At 51.7% G+C, this 13777-nt stretch overlaps 4 non-coding genes across 4 annotated transcripts; all 4 read left to right on the top strand.

Annotated features, from left to right (window-relative positions):
- The first annotated feature begins 143 nt into the window (after positions 1 to 143).
- On the top strand, positions 144 to 216 carry TRNAK-CUU (transfer RNA lysine (anticodon CUU)). Its single transcript has one exon. It is a non-coding gene; the product is annotated as a tRNA-Lys (tRNA).
- Positions 217 to 5960: 5744 nt separating this feature from the next.
- On the top strand, positions 5961 to 6033 carry TRNAK-CUU (transfer RNA lysine (anticodon CUU)). The gene has a single exon. It is a non-coding gene; the product is annotated as a tRNA-Lys (tRNA).
- Positions 6034 to 9840: 3807 nt separating this feature from the next.
- Positions 9841 to 9913, top strand: TRNAK-CUU (transfer RNA lysine (anticodon CUU)). Its single transcript has one exon. It is a non-coding gene; the product is annotated as a tRNA-Lys (tRNA).
- Positions 9914 to 13377: 3464 nt separating this feature from the next.
- Positions 13378 to 13450, top strand: TRNAK-CUU (transfer RNA lysine (anticodon CUU)). Its single transcript has one exon. It is a non-coding gene; the product is annotated as a tRNA-Lys (tRNA).
- The last annotated feature ends 327 nt before the right edge of the window (positions 13451 to 13777 follow it).

Below are 13777 nucleotides of genomic sequence, written 5' to 3'. Positions count from 1 at the left end.
CACGTATACACACACACACACACACACACTCAACAACAACAAGCATTTTTAGGCCATTTTCCCTGCAAGAGCGGGGGTTGGCCTTGCGGTCCCCATGACAATCCACACAAACACATAAACTTTAATTAAATAGGAATATAACTGCCCGGCTAGCTCAGTCGGTAGAGCATGGGACTCTTAATCCCAGGGTCGTGGGTTCGAGCCCCACGTTGGGCGCATTGTTTTTATGCCTCCACCGACGAAGTGATTATGGCATTATGTTTTCAGGTTTCTTGCCGGTCCATCCCTGATAGGTTTTCGTCAGCACGATAACTTGAGAACGGCAAAAGGGATCCGAGTCAAACTTGGTGAAGGTATGTTTGATGACATAAAGATGAACTGATTTGATTTTGGGGTCAGGAAGTCAAAGGACAAAGGTCAGAGGTCATGTTTGGTAAAAATACTGTCACCGGCATAACTTGTGAACCAGTGATGGGATTCTGACCAAATTGGGAACACTTATGTGGAATGATGTAAAGATGAACTGATTATATTTTGGGGTGAAGAGGTTAAAGGTCAAAGTCTGTAATAGGTCTTTAACTTGAGAACGACTGAAGTGATCTAATTCAAACTTAGTACAGGCATGTATAATGATGTAAAGATAAAGTGATTAGATTTTGGGGGTCCCGAGGTCAAAGGCCAAAGGTCATAGGTCATGTCAGGTAAAAATGTGATAACTTGTGAACATCTGAAGGGATTTAAATTACAACATGGTGCAGGTATGTATAATGATGTAAACATGAACTGATTAAATTTTGGGGGCAATAGGTCAAAGGTCAAAGGTCATGTCAGGTAAAAATGTGCTAACTTTGGGCACAGCTGAATGGATGAAAATCAAACTTGATACAAGTATTATAATGATGTAATAATGTGGGCGGAGGCATATCGGTCGACGTCATGACGTCCAAGAGTGCCGTCCTAGTTCTCATTTAACTCATCTCTTCACGTGGACTCGCAGTCGGGGAGTCGAATGAAAGTCTGCAAGATGGACAGTTCAAACACCGACAGTTATTCCAAATAGTTTTAATTTGGCAAGTGCTTCTTCCTTGTTTGGGGGTTAAAAAGGATGGAGCAATGGAGCATGGACAAACAACCATCGGTGGGCAACCATTGGGCAGGCCAAGATGGACGTTGTGACATCATACGTTTAAGTTCCTCATTTCAATGGAACATTTTAAAAATCATTATTATTTCCTCCGCCACCGAAGGTCAACAGACATGTTGTGGCGGACACGATGGCTCGCTGGCGCGATGACATCATTCCGCGCACCAGAAGGGTGTCGGCCACGCCCGAGGGGTAGGCGTGGCCTCGGGATATACACGAGCCTCACAGCCCCGAGCACAGCAGTGCTGTAGTTTGATCCGTGGAATAAAGACACTTGTGGTTACATCGTTGTTGCTTCCTTTATTGGCAAGACAAGTCATGCGCATAGCACCGCACTACATTGGTGACCTCGACTAGTTCCGCCGACGCTGAACTACAGAACTCGCCATGATGAGCAGCAACGCGGTAGCGGTGAAACTCCCTGAGTTCTGGGAAGCTCAGGCGGAGATATGGTTTATGCAGGCCGAAGCCCAGTTTCAGCTTCGTGGCATAACGGCGGACGAGACATGCTATTTCCACGTCATCGCCGCCCTCGGGCCCGGCACAGCCGCCCACGTCATGTCCGTCCTGCGGAACCCACCGGCCGACCACAGGTACGAGGTGCTCAAGCGTCGCCTCATCGCCACGTTCGGCCTCTGTGAGGCCGAACGGGCCAACCGTCTCCTGGACCTTCCCGACCTTGGCGACACGCGACCATCGGTCTGAATGGAGCACATGCTGTCGCTACTGGGGGACAAAGCACCGGATTTTTTATTCCGGGCGCTCTTTTTACGCCAGCTACCGGCCCAGGTACGCCTCGCGTTGGCCGGTTCCAAGATAAAGGAACCCTGCGCGCTGGCGGTCGAGGCCGACATGTTTTTCGTGGCGTGTGACATGCGGGCGAGCTTCGGTGCGGCCGTCGCGGATCCCGGGGCTGACACTGATGCTGATGCACCACACCTCGTGGATCTCGAGGCTGATGCACACTGCGTGGCCGCCGCCACGCCCCGCCCACCACCACCGCGAAAGCCGCGGCCTCCGCCTTCGCCGCAAACCTGGTGCCATTTCCACGCCAGGTTTGGCCACAAGGCAAGGAATTGTTGCCCGCCGTGCTCCTTCGGCAAGTCGGGAAACTACAAAGCCGGCGCTCGGTAGCGGCCCTGAGCGTCGGCCATTCCGGCAGCCTCCTGTTTGTCACGGACACCTTGTCCGGGCGTCGCTTCCTCTGCGACACGGGCGCACAGGTGAGTGTTATCCCGCCTCCACATTCGACAAGCGAGCCGTGGGTCGGGGCCCCGCGCTGCTTGTAGCCAACGGTACGCCCATACGCACCTTCGGGAAGCGCTGCCTCTCCCTGTGGTTCGGAGGGCAACGCTTTCAATGGACTTTCGTAACCGCCAGCGTGTCCACGGCATTGCTCAGTGCGGATTTCCTGTGTGCAAATGGGCTGTTGGTGGATGTTAAGAACAGGCGCCTCGTCCAGGCGGAAACGTTCAGCTCGCTGGCTTGCACGCTGAGCAGTTCGTTGGGCAGCTCCCTGAGCGGCTCACCGAGCGGCTCGCCAAGCGGCTTGCTGAGCGGTCCGATCCCGGCAAGATTGGTTTGTTCGCTCCCGGCAGCGGACGAGTTCACCCGCCTCCTCGCCAGCTTCCCGGCCCTCACGCGGCCCACCTTCTCGGCGGTGGCTGTCAAGCACGGGGTGGAACATCACATACCCACCGTCGGGCCACCGGTCTATGCCTGGGCACGCCGCCTCGAGCCGACGAAGCTCGCGGTGGCGAGAGCGGAGTTCGCTACGCTGGAGCGGCTGGGCATCGTGCGGCGCTCCAAGAGTGCTTGGGCGTCGCAGCTACACATCGTGCCGAAGCCTGGCGGGGGATGGCGGCCGTGCGGGGACTCCCGCCGCCTCAACGATGCCACCACCCCCGACCGTTACCCGGTCCCTCATATGCAGGACTTTTCCACCCGGTTGGCGAAAATGTCCTGCTTTTCTAAGGTGGACCTCATACGCGGCTACCACCAGGTTCCCGTCCGGCCGGAGGACATCCCGAAGACGGCCGTCATTATGCCATTCGGCCTTTTCGAGTTCCTTCGGATGCCCTTCGGTTTGAAGAATGCGGCCCAGGCGTTCCAACGTCTGATGGACAGCGTCTTGCGCGACCTGGATTTCGTCTATGTCTACCTGGACGACATCCTCGTCGCAAGCGCGTCCTGTGAAGAGCACTTCCGCCATCTCCGCATGCTCTTCGAACGCCTGGTCCAGCATGGCCTGATCGTGAACCCCGCCAAGTGCCGGTTCGGCGTCGCCGAGATCGACCTCTTGGGGCACCGCGTCACCAGGCACGGGGCCATCCCCTTACCAGCAAAGGTGGAGGCGGTCAAGGGGTTTCCGCGCCCCCGCACGATCAGGGGGCTCCAGGAGTTCCTGGGCATGGTGAACTTTTATCACCGTTTCCTGCCCCGCCTCGCCCAGCTCCTGCGCCCCCTGCACGAGGCCCTCCGGGGGAAGCAGGGCAAAGGTGACGTCGTTTGGACCGAGCAGATGGACGCGGCGTTCGCGGGCGCAAAGCTCGCCCTGGTTAACGCCACCATGCTTGCGCACCCGGCGCCCGATGCACCGATCGCCCTCACCACCGACGCGTCGGACTACGCGGTGGGCGCGGTGCATGAGCAATGGGTGCGTGGAGCTTGGCAACCGCTGGCGTTCTTCAGCTGGCAGCTTCGCCCGCACGAACGCCGGTACAGTACCTTCGACCGCGAGTTGCTCGGGCTCCACCTGGCGGTCAGGCACTTTCGCCATCTGCTCGAGGGCCGTTTGTTCATGGCCTTCGTCGACCACAAGCCCCTGGTCTTCGCGATGGCCAAGGTCGCCGAGCCGTGGTCGGCCCGGCAGCAGCGTCACTACAATGTAATCAATCACCCCTGTTTGTCTGTCTCCCTCTTTGTGAGAAGGATATCTCAAAATGTTATTGATTGATTCAGACGAAACGAGAACACCACCCGCAAGAGCACACACCTCCGCCCGGCTGAACAGTATATGTTTTGTATCCCACTGATGGGACGGATCTGGATTCGGACCTGAACAAAAATCTAATCGGTTTGTTGTTGTCAAATACCCAACCCACCCACCACGTTTTGTCAAAACTCATCCACAACGTTTTGAAATATCATGCTACATGTCATTTTAGGCCCGATCACTCAATGGTGAAGAATCACTTTAAAAAAGAAAACAAATCCTCATATCCGGGAGTGTAGTGCCCAACTACCGAGCATCAACGTAATAAATAACAGAGGGTTTGGTGGGCACTATATTCACCGTGGTTATGGGGGGACCTCGACACCTTCCAGATCCGCAGGTCGGCAGCTCGAGCACCCTCCATATCCGCGGGTCAGCAGCTTGAGCACCCTCCAGATCCGCGGGTCGGCAGCTCGTGCACCCTCCATATCCACGGATCGGCAGATCATGCACTCTCCATATCCGCGGGTCGGCAGCTCTTGCACCCTCCAGATCCACGGGTCACCAGCTCGTGCACCCTCCAGATCTGCGGGTCGGCGGCTTGTTCACCCTCCAGTTCTGTGGGTCGGCAGCTCATGCACCCTCCAGATCCGCGGGTTGGCAGCTCGTGCACCCTCCAGATCCACGGGTGGGCAGCATGTGCACCCTCCAGATCCACGGGTCGGCAGCTCATGCACCCTCCAGATCCACGGGTCACCACCTCGTGCACCCTCCAGATCTGCGGGTCGGCAGCTTGTTCACCCTCTAGATCCGCAGGTCGGCAGCTCGTGCACCCTCCAGATCTGTGCGACGGCAGCTAATGCAACGTCCAGATCCGCGGGTTGGCAGCTCGTGCACCCTCCAGATCCGCAGGTTGGCAGCTCATGCACCCTCCAGTTCTGTGGGTCGGCAGCTCGTGCACCCTCCAGATCTGCGGGTCGACAGCTTGTGCACCCTCCAGATCCGCGGGTTGGCAGCTCGTGCACCCTCCAGATCCGTGGGTGGGCAGCTCGTGCACCCTCCAGATCCACGGGTTGGCAGGTCGTGCACCCTCCAGATCCACGGGTTGGCAGCTCGTTCACCCTCTATATCCACGGGTCGGCAGCTCATGCACCCTCCAGATCCACGGGTTGGCAACTCGTGCACCCTCCAGATCCACGGGTTGGCAGCTCGTTCACCCTCTATATCCACGGGTCGGCAGCTCATGCACCCTCCAGATTCGCGGGTCGGCAGCTCATGCACCCTCCAGATCTGCGGGTCGGCAGCTCGTGCACCCTCCAGATCCGCGGGTCGGCAGGTCGTGCACCCTCCAGATCCGCGGGTCGGCAGCTCATGGACCCTCCAGATCCGCGGGTCGGTCTCAGCAGTGAAAACGTAATGAAGAGTGTGTTCATATTATTTGAAGAAGAAGAAGACGACGTTTTGGTCGCATAGAAACATGCACACAAACAAACAGACAAACTAACATAACTATATACGTTTGCTCTATCATAATAAGATTGGTATCTCCCGTGATGAAGCTGATTGTGAGGGCCTTTCTCTCTAACCGCAGGCAGGTTGGTGGTCTTTCTGTCTTCTTCCGACTCCTCTCTGGCCTCGCTCCCCTAGCTCTGTCTGTGCTCTGTCCCCGAAATATTATTGCAGTCCTTGGAGAGCCCTTGGAGACGCACGTGCACACACACACACACACACACACACACACACACACACACACACACACACACACACTCAACAACAACAGGCATTTTTAGGCCATTTTTCCTGCAAGAGCGGGGGTTGGTCTTGCGGTCCCCATGACAATCCACACAAACACATAAACTTTAATTAAATAGGAATACAACTGCCCGGCTAGCTCAGTCGGTAGAGCATGGGACTCTTAATCCCAGGGTCGTGGGTTCGAGCCCCACGTTGGGCGCAACATTTTTATGCCTCCACCGACGAAGTGATTACGACATTATGTGTTCAGGTTTCTTGCCGGTCCATCCCTGATAGGTTTTCGGCACCACGATAACTTGAGAACGGCAAAAGGGATCCGAGTCAAACTCGGTGCAGGTATGTTTAATGACATAAAGATGAACTGTTTTGACTTTGGGGTCAGGAAGTCAAAGGACAAAGGTCAGAGGTCATGTTTGGTAAAAAAAAATACTGTCACCGGCATAACTTGTGAACCAGTGATGGGATTCTGACCAAATTGGGAACACTTATGTCGAATGATGTTCAGATGAACTGATTATATTTTGGGGTGAAGAGGTTAAAGGTCAAAGTCTGTAATAGGTCTTTAACTTGAGAACGACTGAAGTGATCTAATTGAAACTTAGTACAGGCATGTATAATGATGTAAAGATAAAGTGCTTAGATTTTGGGGGTCCCGAGGTCAAAGGCCAAAGGTCATAGGTCATGTCAGGTATAAATGTGATAACTTGTGAACATCTGAAGGGATTTAAATTAAAACATGGTGTAGGTATGTATAATGATGTAAAGATGAACTGATTAAATTTTGGGGTCAATAGGTCAAAGGTCAAAGGTCATGTCAGGTAAAAATGTGCTAACTTTTGGCACAGCTGAATTAGTCCGGCAGCTAAGCTAAATATTGCATAACAATTGTGCATTTTGTGAGGAAAGCACCAAATTTGGCACACTAGTAGACTATCATATTATGAAAAGATCTGGATATTGGGCCATCTCAGATTCAGAGATTTGATTTTTGCAAGATTTGCAGATTTGCAAGCTGAGATTGCAACGCCAGGGACGGCCGACTCCTTCCTGCGAGCTGCCCACGTCACCCGCACAAGAAGAGCTCATCAAATCACTGCAGCGGCACTGCACATCCTGCAACACCGTGCGTATGAACGCCACTGTATGACATATGCTGATGATGCAGAAGACCTGCCTGAGTTCGAAAACTGGTGTCACCAGAGAGGAGAAGACATTCCCAACTTTCAGTACTGGGCAACTGTGCAGGAAATAGAGATGTTGGTACTGGTCTACCTGCGGTCTCTGCGGCAGGCTTCATTCACGATGTACCTTGATGCCCTGACGGAACTGGTCCCATGGTTCCATGCCTTAGACCACACACACTATGCCAGGTGGGTCCCTGTTGCACATGGTTGCACTCCCAATGAAGCACCCAGATGTAGCCAGAGAATTCAGGGCTGGCAACTTCACTGAACAGAAGACGAAGGTGTTCTCTTCGATCCCAATCGAATCGAAATCTTGCAAAAATCAAATCTCTGAATCTGAGATGGCCCAATATCCAGATCTTTTCATAATATGATAGTCTACTAGTATGCCAAATTTGGTGCTTTCCTCACAAAATGCACAATTGTTATGCTAAGTTGCCCCACTAAATGGATGAAAATCAAACTTGACACAAGTATTATAATGATGTAATAATGTGGGCGGAGGCATATCGGTCGACGTCATGACGTCAAAGAGTGCCGTCCGAGTTATAATTTAACTCGTCTCTTCACGTCGACTCGCAGTCGGGGAGTCGAATCAAAGTTTGCAAGATGGACAGTTCAAACACCGACAGTTATTTCAAATAGTTTTAATTTGGCAAGTGCTGGTTCCTTGTTTGGGGGTTAAAAAGGATGGAGCAATGGAGCATGGAGCAAACAACCATCGGTGGGCAACCATTGGGCAGGCCAAGATGGACGTTGTGACATCACACGTTTAAGTTCCTCATTTCAATGGAACATTGTTAAAATCATTATTATTTCCTCCGCCACCGAAGGTCAACAGACATGTAATCAATCACCCCTGTTTGTCTGTCTCCCTCTTTGTGAGAAGGATATCTCAAAATGTTATTGATTGATTCAGACGAAACGAGAACACCACTCGCAAGAGCACACACCTCCGCCAGGCTGAACAGTATATGTTTTGTATCCCACTGATGGGACGGATCTGGATTCGGACCTGAACAAAAATCTAATCGGTTTGTTGTTGTCAAATACCCAACCCACCCACCAAGTTTTGTCAAAACTCATCCACAACGTTTTGAAATATCATGCTACATGTCATTTTAGGCCCGATCACTCAATGGTGAAGAATCACTTTAAAAATAAAAACAAAGCCTCATATCCGGGAGTGTCGTGCCCAACAACCGAGCATCAAAGTAATAAATAACAGAGAGTTTGGTGGGCACTATATTCACCGTGGTTATAGGGGGACCTCGACACCTTCCAGATCCGCAGGTCGGCAGCTCGAGCACACTCAATATCCGCAGGTCGGCAGCTCGAGCACCCTCCATATCCGTGGGATGGCAGCTTGTGCACCCTCCATATCCGCAGGTCGGCAGCTTGTGCACCCTCCATATCCGCGGGTCGGCAGCTTGTGTACCCTCCATATCCGCGGGTCGGCAGCTTGTGCACCCTCCATATCCGTGGGATGGCAGCTTGTGCACCCTCCATGTCCACGGGTCGGCAGGTAATGCACCCTACATATCCGCGGGATGGCAGCCTGTGCACCCTCCATATCCGTGGGATGGCAGCTTGTGCACCCTCCATATCCGTGGGTCGGCAGGTAATGCACCCTACATATCCGCGGGATGGCAGCTCGAGCACCCTCCATGTCCACGGGTCGGCAGGTAATGCACCCTACATATCCGCGGGATGGCAGCCTGTGCACCCTCCATATCCGCGGGTCGGCAGCTTGTGCACCCTCCATATCCGTGGGATGGCAACTTGTGCACCCTCCATATCCGTGGGTCGGCAGGTAATGCACCCTACATATCCGCGGGATGGCAGCTCGAGCACCCTCCATGTCCACGGGTCGGCAGGTAATGCACCCTACATATCCGCGGGATGGCAGCCTGTGCACCCTCCATATCCGCGGGTCGGCAGCTTGTGCACCCTCCATATCCGTGGGATGGCAGCTTGTGCACCCTCCATATCAGTGGGATGGCAGCTCGAGTACCCTCCATGTCCACGGGTCGGCAGGTAATGCACCCTACATATCCGCGGGATGGCAGCTTGTGCACCCTACATATCCGCGGGATGGCAGCTTGTGCACCCTACATATCCGCGGGATGGCAGCTTGTGCACCCTCCATATCCGCGGGATGGCAGCTCGTGCACCCTCCAGATCCGTGGGTCGGCAGCTTGTGCACCCTCCAGATCCGTGGGTCGGCAGCTTGTGCACCCTCCAGATCCGTGGGTCGGCAGCTCGTGCACCCTCCAGATCGGCTTGTCGGCAGCTCATGGACCCTCCAGATCCCCGGGTGGGTCTCAGCAGTCTGAACGTAATTAAGAGGGTGTTAAATTTTTTGAAGAAGAAGAAGACGACGTTTTGGTCGCATGCAAACATACCTACAAACAAACAGATAAACTAACATAACTACATACGTTTGCTCTATTATAATAACATTGGTATCTCCCGTGATGAAGCTGAATGTGAGGGCCTTTCTCTCCAACCGCAGGCAGGTTGGTGGTCTTTCTGTCTTCTGCCGACTCCTCCCTGGCCGAGCTCCACCAGCTCTGTCTGTGCTCTGTACCCCAAGTATTGTTGGAGTCCTTGGAGAGCCCTTGGAGACACACACACACACACACACACACACACACACACACACACACACACACACACACACACACACACACACACACACACAACAACAACAAACAACAGGCATTTTAAGGCCATTTTTCCTGCAAGAGCGGGGGTCAGCCTTGCGGTCCCCATGACAATCCACACACACACATAAACTTTAATCAAATAAGAATACAACTGCCTGGCTAGCTCAGTCGGTAGAGCATGGGACTCTTAATCCCAGGGTCGTGGGTTCGAGCCCCACGTTGGGCGCAATCCTTTTATGCCTCCACCGACGAAGTGATTACGGCATTGTAGTGCATTATGATATGTCATGACGCTCGATTTTTGTGCCAAAAGTGATTTTTTTGCAGTTTTGTCAACTTTGGGGGGTAAATTAACAGAAAAATTAGGGGTTGAATTTGTTCGCTAACTTTTGGGGTATTGGGGGCCCTTTCGGGGGCGGGGGGGAACCCCCCAAAATTGCAAAATCTATATCTCGGCTCCTAGACATGCTAGCTTCATGATCTTGGTGTCTAGGATCGGGTTTCTGGGGGCGCCGAGTTCAATTATGACATTTACAAGATGATCTGAGGTCAAGGTCATAGGCTCAAGGTCACCACAGGGTCATAAATAACCCCAAAATGTAAAATCAACCAAAATAACTGAACTATATCATATAGTACCATTTCATGTGGGTTTTGTTGGGTGAGAAATTCAGTGGTGACATCTTTTTTTACATTCGAGGTCACGATCAGGTTATAAACTAGGTCATGGTCAATGTCATTTGGGTGGGTGCAAATGTGGTGAAAACAAAAAAATGTCACATCTCATGATATACCGTGCAACTACAAAACATTAGTTTTGACACATAAATGCTGAGCAAGTACATATTATAATGCACCACATTCTTCATCTCATGACAGATCTATTTACACTTTGTTGAGTTACACTACGTCCAGTGTAATATAAGGTCTAATCGCACCAATATATAGGCCCTACTACACCAGTTTTACACTGCGTATGCATCAACTAAACAAATATCATCAATGTACCCATAATCAGCTATCAATTACAAAAATGGTACTTACAATTCCGATCCTTATACTTCTTCGTCCTCAATATCGAATTTCTCATGCCTGACGTTTTGACATCCTTGGTCATGGCACTTGCAAAGCGGCGTGCAGGGGAGGTTGTTCTTCGCACAAGAACAGTTGCGTGCGCAGACAGATGATTTACAGCCACATTTGATCAGTTCTAGAACCGCTTGTGGAGCAGGTAGTTCAAGACACCGTAGAGGGAAGATTGCACCATCTTTGATGACCCAACCGCAGTCTTCCAAACTAGGCGGTTGGGGATGTGTAGTGACATAGGCTTTGTTCACCATGCATACAAAGTTTGTCCGTTGAATATGAGGCAGCAATGTAGCTCGGGTGGGGGGCAGCATCTCAGACTCCATGTTTTTCGACCTGAAGAGCTCCCAGCGAAGTTGGGGGAGTGTTTGTGGGCCATTGGCAGAGTAGACGCGGCACACAAAGTGTTCGAGAGGCTGCATCACCTCAGGGAGTTTTCCGTCTATTAGTTCCGTCGATGAGAGAGGGCCATCTCCCAATCTCTGGAAGGCATCAATGATGGGATCATTGGGACCCAATTTGAAGTACTCTGTGATCCACCTCTTCTTTGTCACACCCACGAACTTACCACCCCTGTCAGCGCCAGTGAAGTTGTGTATCCCAATGAGACCTTGACATTTCTTACGGCTGATGCTCCTCACTCTCTCCACCACATCGATGTTTCTGAACCTGTTGCCATTTCCTGTGTGAAATTCCAATGTGGTCAAAGTTCCCAAACGTCCATGCGCTGTGAGGTCAATGAGGAGGACCAACACATCAGTGTCCAGAGATGCAACAACAATATGTCTGAATTCACAATCCTTGATGCAGTGAAGAACATGAAGGGGGATCTGTGAGCCAGCCTCCTCGTGCTCATGGGTAAAGAAGTCCTCTTCAAGCCTGTGGGGTGCATTGATTTTGATATTGGTGTCATATGAGACGAAACGTCGCATATCCTGTCCCTCAAACTCCCGTAGAAGTCCCTGGGCAAGAATCCTTGCAAGCTGACCTTTGGTCTTGGAGGAGGACAAGAGCTCCCGCAGAGGAACAGTCGTGATGCTCATTTCGTCATGGACCTCATATCCAGTGCTTGAAGCTTCGTCTGATGTCTCCCTCTTTGCCCTTGTCTTCTCTTTCAGACTGAGGGGAAGATATTGATCAAAGAGTACCCTGACTTCTTCGTAACCACCCTTATATGTACGCTTTTTAATGGTATTGATGAAGGCGTGCTTGAGGTGAATGATTTTCTTCATCCCTGGCGTTTTCTTCATCGCCTGCAGTACGGCCATTGCATCCAGGATATAAGTAGATGCTGTGGGATGCTGAACTGGATCTGGAGGGGCGGTTGAGAGGGCTGCACCTCAATGGCATGCATGAGGCTGGCCTTGTCAACTAGCTGGAGGAGTGTCCCATCAGGGGCAAACATAGAACGGGGCATCACTGACATCTCGTAGGTTCCAATTGTCTCCTCGAGTTTTGGTAGGAGCAACGGCCTTGACTGACTGATTATTACGCATCTCCAAAGGAGCTCCCGATCCTCCCGTAGTTTGATGACCTTGTCCCCAAACTTCACCTTACTCTTCGGCCTCCAGTTGCTGAAGGTCTTCTACTTTGGCCTGGTCATTCGATCCCAAATTGATAGTTTGGATGTTGGTAGGAGCCGCTCCTCCACAAACGTCTTATAGAGCTCTTGCCCCAGAGTCGGATAGTTGAGGATGTCATACTTGGCTTTCTCCAGGATAACGGCTGAGGAGAAAATGTTCTTGAGAGGCGTGCTCACTGTGGAAGGGTTTCCCTCACAGTGGAGGATGACACTGTCCCTCAGTTTGAGAACGTTCTGGCTTGACCTGATACATATATCTCCTGCCAGCTGGTAGTGCTCCTTCTTCTTCTCCTCTGCTGCTGAAGTCTTCAGGAAGGGCTGGAGATATTTCTGCACCAACCGCGCAAGGTGAGGCGTTGTAGTGACAAACCTGTCGATAGCAGCTTCGTCCTGTGTGATGCCAGGCAGTGCACCATGCTTCTTGAGAAGTTTGATCTCCTGCTTCAACCCCTGTTCTGTGAAGAGGTTGCAGAATGCCTGCATAGACTTGGTCACAACAAAGTCACCATTCTTGAGGGCTTCCCATGTTGTAGGATCATCGTCATTCAGCTGATACATCTGGGCCAAATGTGGAGGCATTAGTCTTGCGTAGTTGATCAGGCCATGGAAATGGAAGTATTTTGTGTTTTTCTCAATAGCAGCCAGGCAGCCTTCCCAGTCTCTCGACCTCGCCGCTGCAATGATTTCGAGAAGAGCCTCAACCTGCTCGAGGTAATTGTCAAAGAACTGACTCATCTCCCCACCTCCAATTGAAGCCTCTTCCTGTTGGATATTTTCTGAATAGTAGCTCCCTCGGTCTTCGTGGATGGATAGCATTTCTGGGTCACGCTCATGGAGGGTTATACGCAATGCTACACACAGTCCCTTGAGTGCACTTGGAGGTAGTTCTCCGATGACGACGTCCAGTTTAAGCAGGAGGATGGCGAGAGCCTGCAAGAACTCTGCAAGAGAGGGGGTCAGCCTTGCGGTCCCCATGACAATCCACACACACACATAAACTTTAATCAAGTAAAGATGCAACTGCCCGGCTAGCTCAGTCGGTAGAGCATGGGACTCTTAATCCCAGGGTCGTGGGTTCGAGCCCCACGTTGGGCGCAATATTTTTATGCCTCCACCGACGAAGTGATTTTGGCATTATGTTTTCAGGTTTCTTGCCGGTTCTGATAGGTTTTAGGTTTTCTTCATGAAAACCTGATAGGTTTTCGTCACCACGATAACTTGAGAACGGCTGAAGGGATCCGAGTCAAACTTGGTGCAGGTATGTTTAATGACATAAAGATGAACTGATTTGACTTTGGGGTCAGGAAGTCAAAGGACAAAGGTCAGAGGTCATGTTTGGTAAAAAAAATACTGTCACCGGCATAACCTGTGAACCAGTGATGGTATTCTGACGAAATTGGGAACACTTATGTCGAATGATGT

This window comes from Myxine glutinosa, chromosome 9 (genome assembly GCF_964187855.1).
Source record: "Myxine glutinosa chromosome 9, kmMyxGlut1.1, whole genome shotgun sequence".
In the NCBI taxonomy this organism is placed as follows: Eukaryota; Metazoa; Chordata; class Myxini; order Myxiniformes; family Myxinidae; genus Myxine; species Myxine glutinosa.
The sequence above is the reverse complement of the archived record's forward strand: the minus strand, read 5'-3'. Positions and strand labels throughout refer to the sequence as shown.